The sequence below is a fragment of the Solanum stenotomum genome, chromosome 11, assembly GCF_019186545.1.
Source record: "Solanum stenotomum isolate F172 chromosome 11, ASM1918654v1, whole genome shotgun sequence".
In the NCBI taxonomy this organism is placed as follows: domain Eukaryota; kingdom Viridiplantae; phylum Streptophyta; class Magnoliopsida; order Solanales; family Solanaceae; genus Solanum; species Solanum stenotomum.
The window spans coordinates 52,676,786-52,689,749 of record NC_064292.1 but is presented as its reverse complement, the minus strand read 5'-3'; the positions used below and the strand labels follow the sequence as shown (position 1 = coordinate 52,689,749).

Sequence of the window (12,964 nt, the reverse complement as noted above, 5' to 3'; positions counted from 1 at the left end):
GTAGTATAACAATCTTTTTTCAATGAAAGAGAAAGAAGTGACCAAAAGACACAATCTCTTGGCTTATTATACAGGAATCCAATTTAGACTCTCTGCTTATTTTTAGAAGTATTTTTTTAAGATAATTTTTTTGAAAAAGTATTTTGTATTTGACTAATTATTTGATAAGTGTTTTTGGTTAGCTAATTGTGTTTAACTAATTCTTTTAAAAAAAATACTTTTAAGACTGAAAAAAACATTTGTATCAATGCATTCAAAATATTAAAGATTATATAATAGACAGAAATTACATTAAATATTTGATATAAAAATTAATTTAATTTTTATTGTACATATTCAAATTTACAAATAATATTATATGTAGATAAATAAAAATAAATTAAATATTAAGTGAGTAATCTCCGAACTATTTTTCAGTGATGTGGAGAGAACTGTTGAAACCTTAGTCTCCAAGGAATCAATTGTCAATACTCACTAGTGGAAAATTTCTTTTTCTTTTTTGATGTTGAAAGGGAAAACTTGGTCCCAAGAAAATAACAAATGGACAAACAACTGTCTAGAACATATTTATTAACCAAACACACCAATAAAAATAATTTTGATATTATTAATTGTATTACTAAAATTTTTATATATCAAACAATTTCTTGTTACCACTAAGTCAATATTGTAATTATACTAGTAGTATTGAATGAACATTTTTAATTCATTAATTTTGATAAGCTGAATGTCCTATTATAAAGAGATAGATCTAAGAAACATCAACGAATTCATGATTTCGAATAGATGAATGTCTTAATACGACGGACATATCGAACCTTTTGGAAGTCATGAAATTTCAATTACTTCTTAAGTATATGTATATTAATCATACTATTAAGCAATCACTAGTTCTGTTTATCCTTTATGCACTCAAATTTTGGCTAGATAATATAAAAAATTGTCAAAAAATGAAAAATAAATAAATAAAGACTACCTACCTTATAATAATAAAAATACTTTTAAATTTTAAAGTAAATTACTAAAAATTTGTGTATTGGAAAATAATTTCTGCTTTAAGAAAACCCTTCTAGCTCATTTTAAAGCGTTGAAGAGAAATAAAACATTCTAAAGTTAATTGTTATGGAAGTGATTTCTAATTTTATTAGCACAAGATTCAACAAACGACGAATATCTTATTAAGTCTAAAACTACCCTTACTAAGATAAACAATACTAATATCATCAGGTGAAATCACATGTTTTTTGCCTTAGTAAGACAATCATATAGTATAATCATCAAACATGACAAAAAAAGATACGCGATACTAACATTTAGGAAAAGCTAAATCTTTTGTTGAAATTTTGCTTTACGACACTAATTTTATCGAGACGACATTGTTAACATGAAAGCAATGAATCCAATAGTACATTACAACAAATTTATAGCTAACAATCAAAGCAAACAACCTAAATGAAGCTTAAAAACTAAGCATTTCTGCAAATTATGCTATGCATTGTATGAACATTCTTTGAGAGACTTGAGCACATTTTTGCAAGCAACTTTCTTGGCCATGATTTTGTCTCGTCCCGAGAACGTGCTCTTGTGAGTAACGTCATTTGCATCAACGTCTACTGTAATATATGCTACACCATTGTCACGAGAGACGACATCCTTCTTCTTTACACAACCTTTCTGGTTACATAGTTCACTTAACTCTTTTACTGGATGGGGTTTTAGTGTCTGAGGTGTAACTAACGGTTCTAAAAGTGGTTGTATGCTCTGAAATGTAGTATCTTTGTTGAAGCCAGAATCAACAAAGATCGCACGAGCAAAAGACTCGATAACATCTGCAAGTACCTATAGAGAACCACAAAGGAAAACAAGTTAAAACGCGTAATCAAAATCAAATTGGCTTAGTTTTTCGTTGTTTTTTTTAGGCAAGTATGCAATACCTTTGGGAAAGTAGTTCAGCCTCCCATCCGAACGTGGACACAAGGTTCAAGTTCTTGAAATCCTCAATAGTATTACATATCTGCCTCTGCAGATCTGGCGAGGCATGAAGAATGTGCTTGTGCAGGCTAGCCTTAACTGCAGATTGAGCATAACATTCGTTGTTAACCGAGGCAAACCTCAAATCTGTTATTAGTCCTGGAGACAGTCCCGGATATTTGAAATAAAGATGTGTTGTAACAACATAATCTAGCACTGCATCTCCGAGAAATTCTAACCTCTGCATAACCAGGTGATCATATCAGCAAAAAGGCACAAATACTATGACTTTTTCGCGAGTTGTTCCCTTTTTCTACCTGAACGATGATAGGAATAAGAATGTTGAACTTAGAGTACGATGCAAAGAGAGTGAGACAGATAATGATTTATAGTCAAGAATAACCTTATAGCATCGTGGAATCTCAGGTAGCACGTAAGATCCGTGAGTTAGAGCTTCAACAAGCAGAGAATGATCATGTAGCTTGTAATGTAGCAGGGTTTCAAAGTACCGGACATTGACTAGCTTCTCAGCATTCAAGGGGGAAGTGCCTTTGAATCGGTGAATCAACAAAATCGATGTCCATCCCTAGCCATTTCATTAATGATAAAGCGACTACTTCCCCGCCAGAGCTGAGGTAGGCACCTATTAGTGCCTCAATCACATCAGCTACTCTCTTACTTCTGATATTCTGTTTTATCTTACTATATATTTTATCTGAAGACGTCATGAACTCTTCGTTGAAGCTGTGAACTTGAGAACTATCACCAGGAATGATCCATGCTCGAAGATTGATTGGTTCATTACGGATAAATCCCTGTAATCAAAAGGTATTTATTAGTGATATGGAGTTGATACTACCCAAACTCCAAATGAACCCAACAAAAAGATCACCAAGTAATACCTACCGGTATTTTACGAGCACATCCAAGCTTGCACAGTGCAGCATTGGAAATGATTTTACTTTTTTTAACACAGAAAATCCTCATGATGATTTTCGTAAGTCTTGAACAGTTGTGTACTGACAGCATATTTGAGAAATGCGTCTCCAAGTGTATCAAGTGATTCCAAATGAAACTTCTCGAGGCATTTCCTTGTTGTCACTGCTTCCAAAACCTAAAATAATAAAACAAGAAGTAAGTTGTGAGAACACTAGCCTACTGATGGAAACTTGAGCGTGATTGTATGTATGAAGTTCAAAGATATGAGATAAGATCATAGCAGCACATACCTTAGCGGTTGGGATGAAAACGTTTAGTTTGCAGTCATCCAAAAGCATACTATTCAAGTGTGAGGCCATAACCAAGGACTCAATCCGATGCATGATCGAAGGAACAAATGAATACGTATAAAGGGTAGAAATAGAGACAGGTGACATGATAACTAAACAAAGTTCAGGAGGCAACTCAATAGATGAATCAGTTGAATCTGCAAAGGAGACCAAAGCTAAGTGATCATGCGTAATTCGTAAACATTATAGCAAAATGAGAACCAAATGATCAAACCTTTAGCCTTCTGAGTTATGCTTCTCTGAAGGTAATTGTGCACTTTCGAAATACATTTTCCCTTAAGAAGTGGTTCTTCAAAGCATAGTTTGATCCCTTGCCTGTAAAACGCGCACACCATAATATCTTGAAACCAAAAGATCATGTATGGTGAATGTGAACCAGGAAATCAGAAGCTAATTACGCATACCATTTTTTGTAGTATTCACGGTAAGTACTGGATTCTCTAGTTCTCATATTCAAACAATGAGTTGCAATCCAAATTATCTAAAACACCGGTAATTCAGTGTATATTGCCATTATGAGGTGTAAAGACTAATGAATTCTCCAACAGGCAGCTACATACCACCCCAGTTTTGGTGTTCACACTGCGCTTACGATCTTGTGTAGAACACCAATCCATATGCTTATCCCCAAGAACTTGTGACGGAAACAGCAAAGAATTCACACATTTCCAGTTTATTTCAGGGGATGTACCCACAGATGGGAGCAAAAGATAATCGGAAACTGCAGAACCAATACACTGACTTGAAACCTCTAACACCAATACACTGCAGAACCACGGTCAAGAAGAATTCTGAATACACTGACTTGAAACCCCTGACACCGTCGAATCTGAAGAGAAAGAGATAGATAGATAGATAAAAAGTATCACAAATTATTTTTACATGTAACGAGTAAAGAGATGATAAAAGTCATCAAAACTATAGTCACCTCTTCAGAAGTATAACAACAATACGCTAGAATTGAGGGTAACAATTGCTCCTGTGCTTTCGACTTTGTAGCAAGGCTCATCATACATTTCATCATCTAAAGGTGAACATGGAATAGAAGCATGACGTAATGATTCTTGCCGCATCATCTCCCCACTAGCCATAAAGTTTTGCATTCGAGTAAGAGTTGAATCATCCCCGCTACGATTGAGTCAAAATGAGAAATGATCAGTCCATAATAATCAAATCTTCCAAATTTTATCATTGCACAAATATACCTTTTGACCATCAGAAGAAAGTCGGAGTTCTGCATTCGAGCTCGTCCATGAGATTGTATATAGCTACAAACAGTAGCTGAGGGATCAAATCGAATGACAAGGTTGCAACTTTGCACATCCAAGCCTTCTTCAAGAATAGATGTCGCGACAATAATGTTCACCTGCAGCATTTGCATGGATATATAACGGACTTCAAATCTTCAGAAACAATCCAAAAAGCAAAAATAAACTAAAAATTGGACTTACCACACCCTTTCGAAATTCTTCAACAATTTTATTCTGTATTTTCCTACTCTGTGACTGAACCACAGAAGCATGTCCTGCTGTGTACTGTTTTGGACCTCAAACAGGACAACAAACTCAAACCATCAGACAACTAATGGGAAAAAACAGTTCCATCTTTAGACAAAAAGCTCGAAGATTTGTTGGGGCTTTAAGCGCAATGAGCAAATAAAACATGAGCTTTATTGAGAAAAGACAAATGGAGAAAACATACAAATATATGAACAAAGAAATCGATTGTTTTTACTATAAAGTGATCAAATAGCAATAGTTTAGCGTCTTCGCCTCTTCAATAAGTCTTAGAGCCTTAATGACAACACTGAAGCACACATAAAGGGAGTCAAAGCACTCAACACCTCACTTCAGGACTTAAGCGCGCTTTTGCTTACACTAAACAAGAGAGAAAGTTTAAGTGTATACCTGAGACACCAAAACAACAGTTGGAACCAAGAAAAGCTATGTAAGGAGATGGTTTTCGAAGAAGGTAAGCATAACTTCTAAGAAGCATAATAGCAATCAAGGTCTTTCCAGAACCAGTCTCCAAGTAAACAATTGTGGTCTGCTTTAATGCAGCCTCTAAGGCTTCCAACTGATAACTACATTACAAAATCAACACATTCATTACAAAAGTTCAATTTTTTTCGAATAAAAACTCTTTTTTCAATCAATGTAAATATTTTAAGAGTTTTTTCAATCAGTGTAAAGATTTTAACCTTCTTGCAAAAGGCAAAGGATCAACAGAGAGTTGTTGGTTTCCACAGACGACATCTTTAGCTCGCGCCATCGATATGTTATCTACATAATCATTGAACCAAAATACAAAGATGAAACAAAAAACTCTCCAAGAAAATGAAAAACAAGTGATCATACATAAAGAGAAGTTTACAAATCAAACTAAGAGAAAAAAAAAACAAGATTTTGTAAGTAAAAGCACATATAATCAACTATTTAACCCCACATGTAAACACTAGTTTCAAAATGCAGAAAAGAGTGATCTTTATGAAAAGGGAAACATCGGATATACCTCTCAACTTTGCGAGTTACAGCTGATATACCACTTAGTTAAAAAAATGGCTCATATGTATATCCTTTTCGACTAATGAAAATAAAAAAACCATTTTAATTTTTTTTGATTAGTCAATAAATTAAATAAGACAAAAAAAAAATTCATGTGTGAGAAGATCAAATATATTCATGAACTTTGCAAGAATGGTCTAACATACCTTGGATTATAAAAAATTAAATGTAAAATCAACTCTTTCACTTCCGTTAGCCGAAAAAAAGAGTATGTATATCTAGACCATTTGTGTAACGTTATGAATATATATGACCGACTTTTATAACGACAGATATATCAACTCGATATCGCCAATGTTGAAGGTATATCAAGTCCTTTGAAGGAAACCTCATTGGCTAAGAGTTGAATAGCAAAAACATAAAATTCTCCAAGAAAATGTGATCATACATAAAGCACATATAATCAAAAATTTATTTTTAAAAATGCATAAAAAAGTAATCTTTATAACAAAGAAACCTCACTGGCTAGAGTGAATATAATAACTAATATATACCTTTATTTTTTTTCCTACATTACCCTTGAGGATATATGTAATACCAATTGAATTTCTTCTTCTACCTATGGAAATTTATGATAATGAGAAGGGTATTTATGTCATTTACTATATGAATTCTACTACCAAGACTAAAAACAATATAAAATATTAAATATTTTTAAAAAGTTCAAAATAAAATTGTCTTCTAGCTAAAAACCAAAAGAAGAAACTTTTTGTAAAATTAAATTTATTTGACTGATTTTTTATCCTTTCTTCACAAAAGTATGTAATATAAATTTTTCAAGATTGTAATTTAAGGAAAGTACGTTATTATTATTGTGTGAATTTTTTAAAAAAAAGATGGACTGCATATTGTATAGGGAAAATTGTATATAATAGCAAACTATTAATTCAAATTAAATGCTATAAACATAGTTTGATTTTATTGTACCCCATAGCAAACTGTTGCTATTTCGCCTCTCTCCTGGTGAATCTCGCTCGCCACTCTCGTTCTCTCCCTCGCCTCTCTCGCTTTTTATACAAACGCAAATGTATAAAATGCGTTTGTGTTTGTGTAAATCGAGAGAACATTGTATATATACATATATTTTCCTTCCCTTCTCTTCCCTCTCCCAGATCTCGCTCTCCACTCTCCCAGTTCTCGCTCGCTAGTCTCTCCCTCGCCTCTCTCGCTTATACAAACAGAAATGTATAAATTGCATTTCTGTTTTTATAAAGCGAGAGAAAATTGTATATATACATGCAAATACATATATCGTTGTCCTATACACTTATAATTATACAATACAAATATTCCACTGCCCAGTTCTCTTTTGCCTTTCTCTCTTTCTCGCTTTATACAAATACAAATTATACAATTTATCTTTTGTATATGTATACTGAAACAAAAGCATATTATATACAACTGTTTTTTTTGTATATGTATAGAGAAATATTCATATTTATGTTTGTTATGCAGCGCAATTATGCAAATTATAGCTATAGCTAGGGGTGTGCACTATTCGGATTAAACCGAATAACCAACCAAATCAAACCGAATTTTAATTTGGATTGGTTTTTTGGATTAATAAATTACTTTGTTTGATTTTTTGGTTGGTTTTGGATTTTAAAAAATAAAAACCAAAAAACCAAAAAAAATCGAATTTTATATATAATGTTTAGGCTTAGAATTAAGTTGGAGTTAACCACTTTTGTCCCTTTTTGATTATTGTCTTTCATGATGATTACGTTTATATTTTATGTTTGAATTACATCTATAATAGGTATACTTATAAGTATTGTGTTTTAAGTTTTACTTATGATTTATATTAGAAAGTATATTTAAGTGATTAACTATTATTACTTTGGTTATATATGTTATTAATTATTGACATAACCGAATAACCAAACCGAAAAAAGCCGAACCGAATAGAGGAAAACCAAATCAAACCAAATTTATTTTGGATCAGATTGGGTTACACTTTTACAAAATCAAAAACCAAAAATCCAAACCGAAAAACCGAATGCACACCCCTAGCTATAGCATACAAATATGATTTTTGTGTTTGCTATATGTTAAAGTTACTCTATTGTATATTGTATTACTTATAAGAACTTTATTTAATTTAAATAGTTTTGGTCAAAGATCACAAAGATTATCATAATCTAGTCATTACATATTTATAATTTAAATAATAATGTAATTTTATTTACACGTGTCAATATTTTTCGCACATGCCAATTTTTTTTATCTATTTAAATTTCGAAAAATTAACTACTTCCTAAATAATGTAAGTAAAAGTTTAATTTCTTAAAATAATTAAATTTAAGAACATCATTTGAAAAAAAATTATATATAAAATATTCAAGACTACAAAATTTATTATGTGTCCTTAAGAAATTTAATTCTCTCATTATATTCGAGATTATAAATTACTTTTTCTCTCAAGATAAAACAGATATATCTAAAAGTATGAGTTACTATTTCCCTTATACGGATTGTTAAGCAACAAAAACTGATTTAACTGAAAATACAATAATTCACAAACCAAAGAACATAAAAGTATAATACTGTTCTGACGTGATACATATAATATAATTTATTTGCCAAAACTCAGCTGTTTTTTTTTTTTTCATTAAATATAAGACAAATACATAAATTAAATTCACTTTGTTACAAAAATAGAATAAATAATAGAGCAACTTTCACATATAGCAAACACAAAATTCATATTTGTATGCTATAGCAAAATTTGTATAATTGCGCTCCATAGCAAACATAAATATGTATATTTCGCTATACATATACAAAAGAAAGCAGTTGTATAATCTACTTTGGTATACATATACAAAAAGATCAATTGTATAAATTGAGAGAGGCGAGTGAGCGAGCGAGATCTGGGAGAGTGACGAGCGAGATCTGGGAGAGGGGAGAGAGGGGAACAAAAATGTATGTATATATACAATTTTCACGCATTTTATACATTTGCGTTTTTGTATAAAGTGAGAGAGGCGAGTGAGAGAGTGAGATCTGGGAGAGTGGCGAGCGAGATCTGTGAGAGGGGAGAAAGGAGAACGAAAATAGATGTATATATACAATTTTCTCTCGCTTTATACAAACACAAACGCACTTTATATACTTGCGTTTGTATAAAAAATGAGAGAGGTGAGGGAGAGAACGAGAGTGGCGAGCGAGATTCACCAGGAGAGAGGTGAAATAGCAACAGTTTGCTATGAGGTACAATTAAATCAAACTATATTTATAGCATTTAATTTGAATTAATAATGTGCTATTATATACAATTTTCCCTAAATAATAATAGATTTTTCACTTGTGATGTTTACTTTGGTAGGTACGTAGTTATTTCCTTGTCCCTGCACAAAAGAAAAAAGAGGGCCAAAAATAAAATTCAGCGTTAGACCGGTTATGAATTTGATCGAACTTAGTAATTTCGATTTAAATTTTGAATTTATAATAAAATATTTATTAAATATGTATAAATTATTAATTTCAAATTTCAAATAAATCAACTTCAACTTTTGATTTCGTCTCTGCTGACTCAATAATTTATTTATTTTTTTAAAATTTTGATTTTCCACCCGACGTCTGATATCCATATTAAAGCCCGACTAAATCTGAATTCGTGCTAAATTAAATATCTCACATTAAAAAGTAAAATAGGGCGACCGCGTATCAACAATAAAATTGTTTTACAAAGTACATTAGTCAAACAGAAAGAATGCTTAATTTAATTTGCTGCTCTTGATAGATCACATGTGAACACTGCCAAATTTTTCGATGACTATATTTCAACATAACATATAATTTATTTATTTTGGAGATAAAAAGAAGTTATATATGTAGCTTCAACAAGAAAATTATATATATGTAGCTCCAAAAAAACTTAATAATAGTTCTTATAATAAGTTTTTCTTTGCAATAAAAATCGAAGAGTGTCATTTACTAAATATCAAATTATATCAAAGTAATTTTTAAAAGTCATAATTATCTATTTTATAAGTATATATAAGTTGAAAACTTGAAATTGAACAAATTATAACTATTGATTTACTACACCATTAAATATGAAAATCAAGCTTAAAATGAAAAATAAACAAACAAACAAAAAAAACAAGATATGTACCTAGAGTACATGAAAAAAATGCACACATAAATATAAGATATGTACCTAGAGTACATGACCAGCCACATAATGAGTTCTAGAATAAAACCAATGATTTTTGCTTACTTGAGAATTTTGATGACATTCTTATTTTTTTAGACATTCTGAAGTTCAAGATCTGCTGATGCGTTTATAGTTGTATTTGGTGCTAATGTCGAAGGAGCTTCATGTTCATTGACGTTAGTAGTGATACGATTTCTTCGGTAACGGCATAACTTTGAGAGCTACCTTAATTGTAATGTGGACGATCAATTCCATGATAGCTAGTAGTAATTTATAATGTGTAAAGTGTTATTAACACTCAATTTTTTTTAGTTTATATGAGTTAGGTTTATATTATTATATATAGACAAAAAAAATATGAAAGGCCAATATGAAACAAGTCATATTCTAGAGAGACATGTAGGACCACAATGTTGTGACGTCTTTTGCTGATGTACATTAAGGGGTCGTTTGGTTTGAAAATGAGTTATGATGGGATAAGTAATGTTGGAATAAGTTATGTTGGGATTAGTTATGATGGGATTAGTTATGATGGGATAAGTTGTGTTGAGATTATTTTTTATTGAGTGTTTGGTTTGTTGTATTCAAAATAATAAATTTTAAGAACAATTTATTTGTTTACAAAAATGCCTTTCATTAATGTAAAAAGTGATATAACAAAAGGGTTGAAAGAGACATTTTTGTCATTTACCTATTTTATCCCGGGATAAGTTATCCCGGGATTACTATACCACCCAAAGAGAGGGATAACTTATCCCGGTACTAATTATTAATCCCGGGATAAGTTATCCCGAACTTGCCAATCAAACAACAAAATAAGCGATACTATAATTTAATTCCGGGACTATATGGTATTATCCCTCACACCAAACGATCCCTAAGGGTCTCTATCTAAATACGAAAAAAGACGCTCTTTGGAGCTTTCTACCAAAAATAATGGACCAATATAATTATAAGTCTAGTCTTTTTATGGACACAAGATAATCAGGCAGAGTCACTTTGTGGTCAGGGACTTATTCAAAATTCATTCGGTGAAAAATTGTTATACATATATTAGTCAAAAAATAGAAATAGAAAAAAGAAGATGAAACATATAGAAATAATAATTCGAATTCACAGAACCCACTATGTTTCCTTAAGAAATTTAATCCCCGCAAGTACCCTGAGGTTACAGATTAATTCCTTCCAAGAAAAAACGGATTAACTATTAGAGAAGTAGCGGTACCTCAAACGTCACTAATTTCAGCGAATGCAAGAATAACAACGAGAGCACACACAGACTTAGTCGATCGACAATTTTGTTTATGTAAGAAAATGTATGCAGAGAGGAAAAATTTTCAGTGAATGAAAAACGGGAAAAACCTCTTATTTATAGCCAATTATAACAAGGAACGTGTCTGTTCGGACAATGGTGTCTTTCCAGAACGTTGTGTATTTTTGGGAAAAGTAACGTCTTTTCTGAAGGAACAGGTCCCTTCAGAACGTTTTTTACCGTTACACGCGAATTTCAAATAAATTTCGTTATGCGAAATTAATTTTATTATTTAACTAACATTCTGAATTAATTTATAAGAGAAAGGACATCAATTAATAAGATTGATTAAATAAAATTTGTCCAAAAATATTAACAATCACATCATTTGCCAAATCCAAATCCGAGGTCGAGCGAGCGACGATGACGGCGCGAGGGGCACCTTCTTCTTAACCCTTTAAGAACTAAAAGAAGTGTTTCCTAATATAAGAACAACAATTTCCTTTCTTCTATCAATCTGGGAGAAATGACTTTTCACCTTCAAATACATTTCATTTGAAATGCCTTTTCATTTTCCTTCTAAATTGGCTCCCCCACTTTTTCCATTTTCTCTTCTTATTTCCCATTCACACCTTTGCTAAAACCCAACACATATTAGATTGATGTAATATGTTATTAGATTCAATGTCATTATAGACTTTAATAGCATTTACAAAGAGTTATAATTAAAATGTAATTGTTACTAATAAATTACCTCTAAAAATATATTTAACAATAATTAAATTATTATTATTAATTACTTGGTGTAAATCGTTTTTAATACGGTATAATTATGAATTTGTCATAAACGAGTTTAATTATGTGACACAGTGACCTAAACAAACGTGTACTCCCTCCGTCCCATTTTATGTGAGGTAGTTTGACTCGGCACGAAGTTTAAGAGATAAAGGAAGACTTTTAAAATTTGTAGTCCAAAGTGAATGATAGAAATTTGTGTGACCGTAAATCATTTCATTAAGGGTAAAGTAGACATTTTATGGTTAAATTGTTATTTAATATAGAAATGTGTCATTTTTTTTAAAACTGACTAAGAAAGAAAGTAAGTCACATGAATTGGAACAATTGGAGTATATTTTACTTTTTATATGTGAAAATAAGATCATAATTAATAATAGTCGTTGATCCAAAAATGACATCAATGCTGACTTATAATGGATATATTTTGACTATCATAATGTTGTTTGATAGCTCATGTGTTTCTGAAAAAAGGACAGCAAAAAGAATAGATTGAAAAATGATTATTTGTAGCTTTTAATAATTTTATTAAGTAGTGAGAGTCTTTAAATAGCTATCGTGAAATACATATTTTGTGTAATTTAAAATTCAAAAATTCTAAAATATCTCAATAACTAAAATAACCTTTTTAAAAAAAAAAAAAATTGGTAACTAAAATTAGGGGTGTTGGTGATTTGATTTGGATCGGTTATTGGTTAAAATCAAAACCAAACAAACCTAGTTGGTTTTTTAAATTTCTAAAACCAAACCAAACTAAACGAAAAAAATAAACGTCGATTTTGGTTATTGTCGATTTGGCTCGGTTTGGTTCGGTTTTTCTAATTTTTTTCAATTTGAAAGTAATAAACTTTTTGAGGACATATGTATCTCAATAGACACGAACACCTAGTACCAGTGGCGGAGCAAGGAATTTCAGGAAGAGGGTCCAAAA

At 31.1% G+C, this 12,964-nt stretch overlaps 1 pseudogene; it reads right to left on the bottom strand.

Annotated features, from left to right (window-relative positions):
* Positions 1-1,488: 1,488 nt before the first annotated feature.
* Positions 1,489-5,531, bottom strand: LOC125846065 (endoribonuclease Dicer homolog 2-like; annotated as a pseudogene).
* Between the last annotated feature and the right edge of the window lie 7,433 nt (positions 5,532-12,964).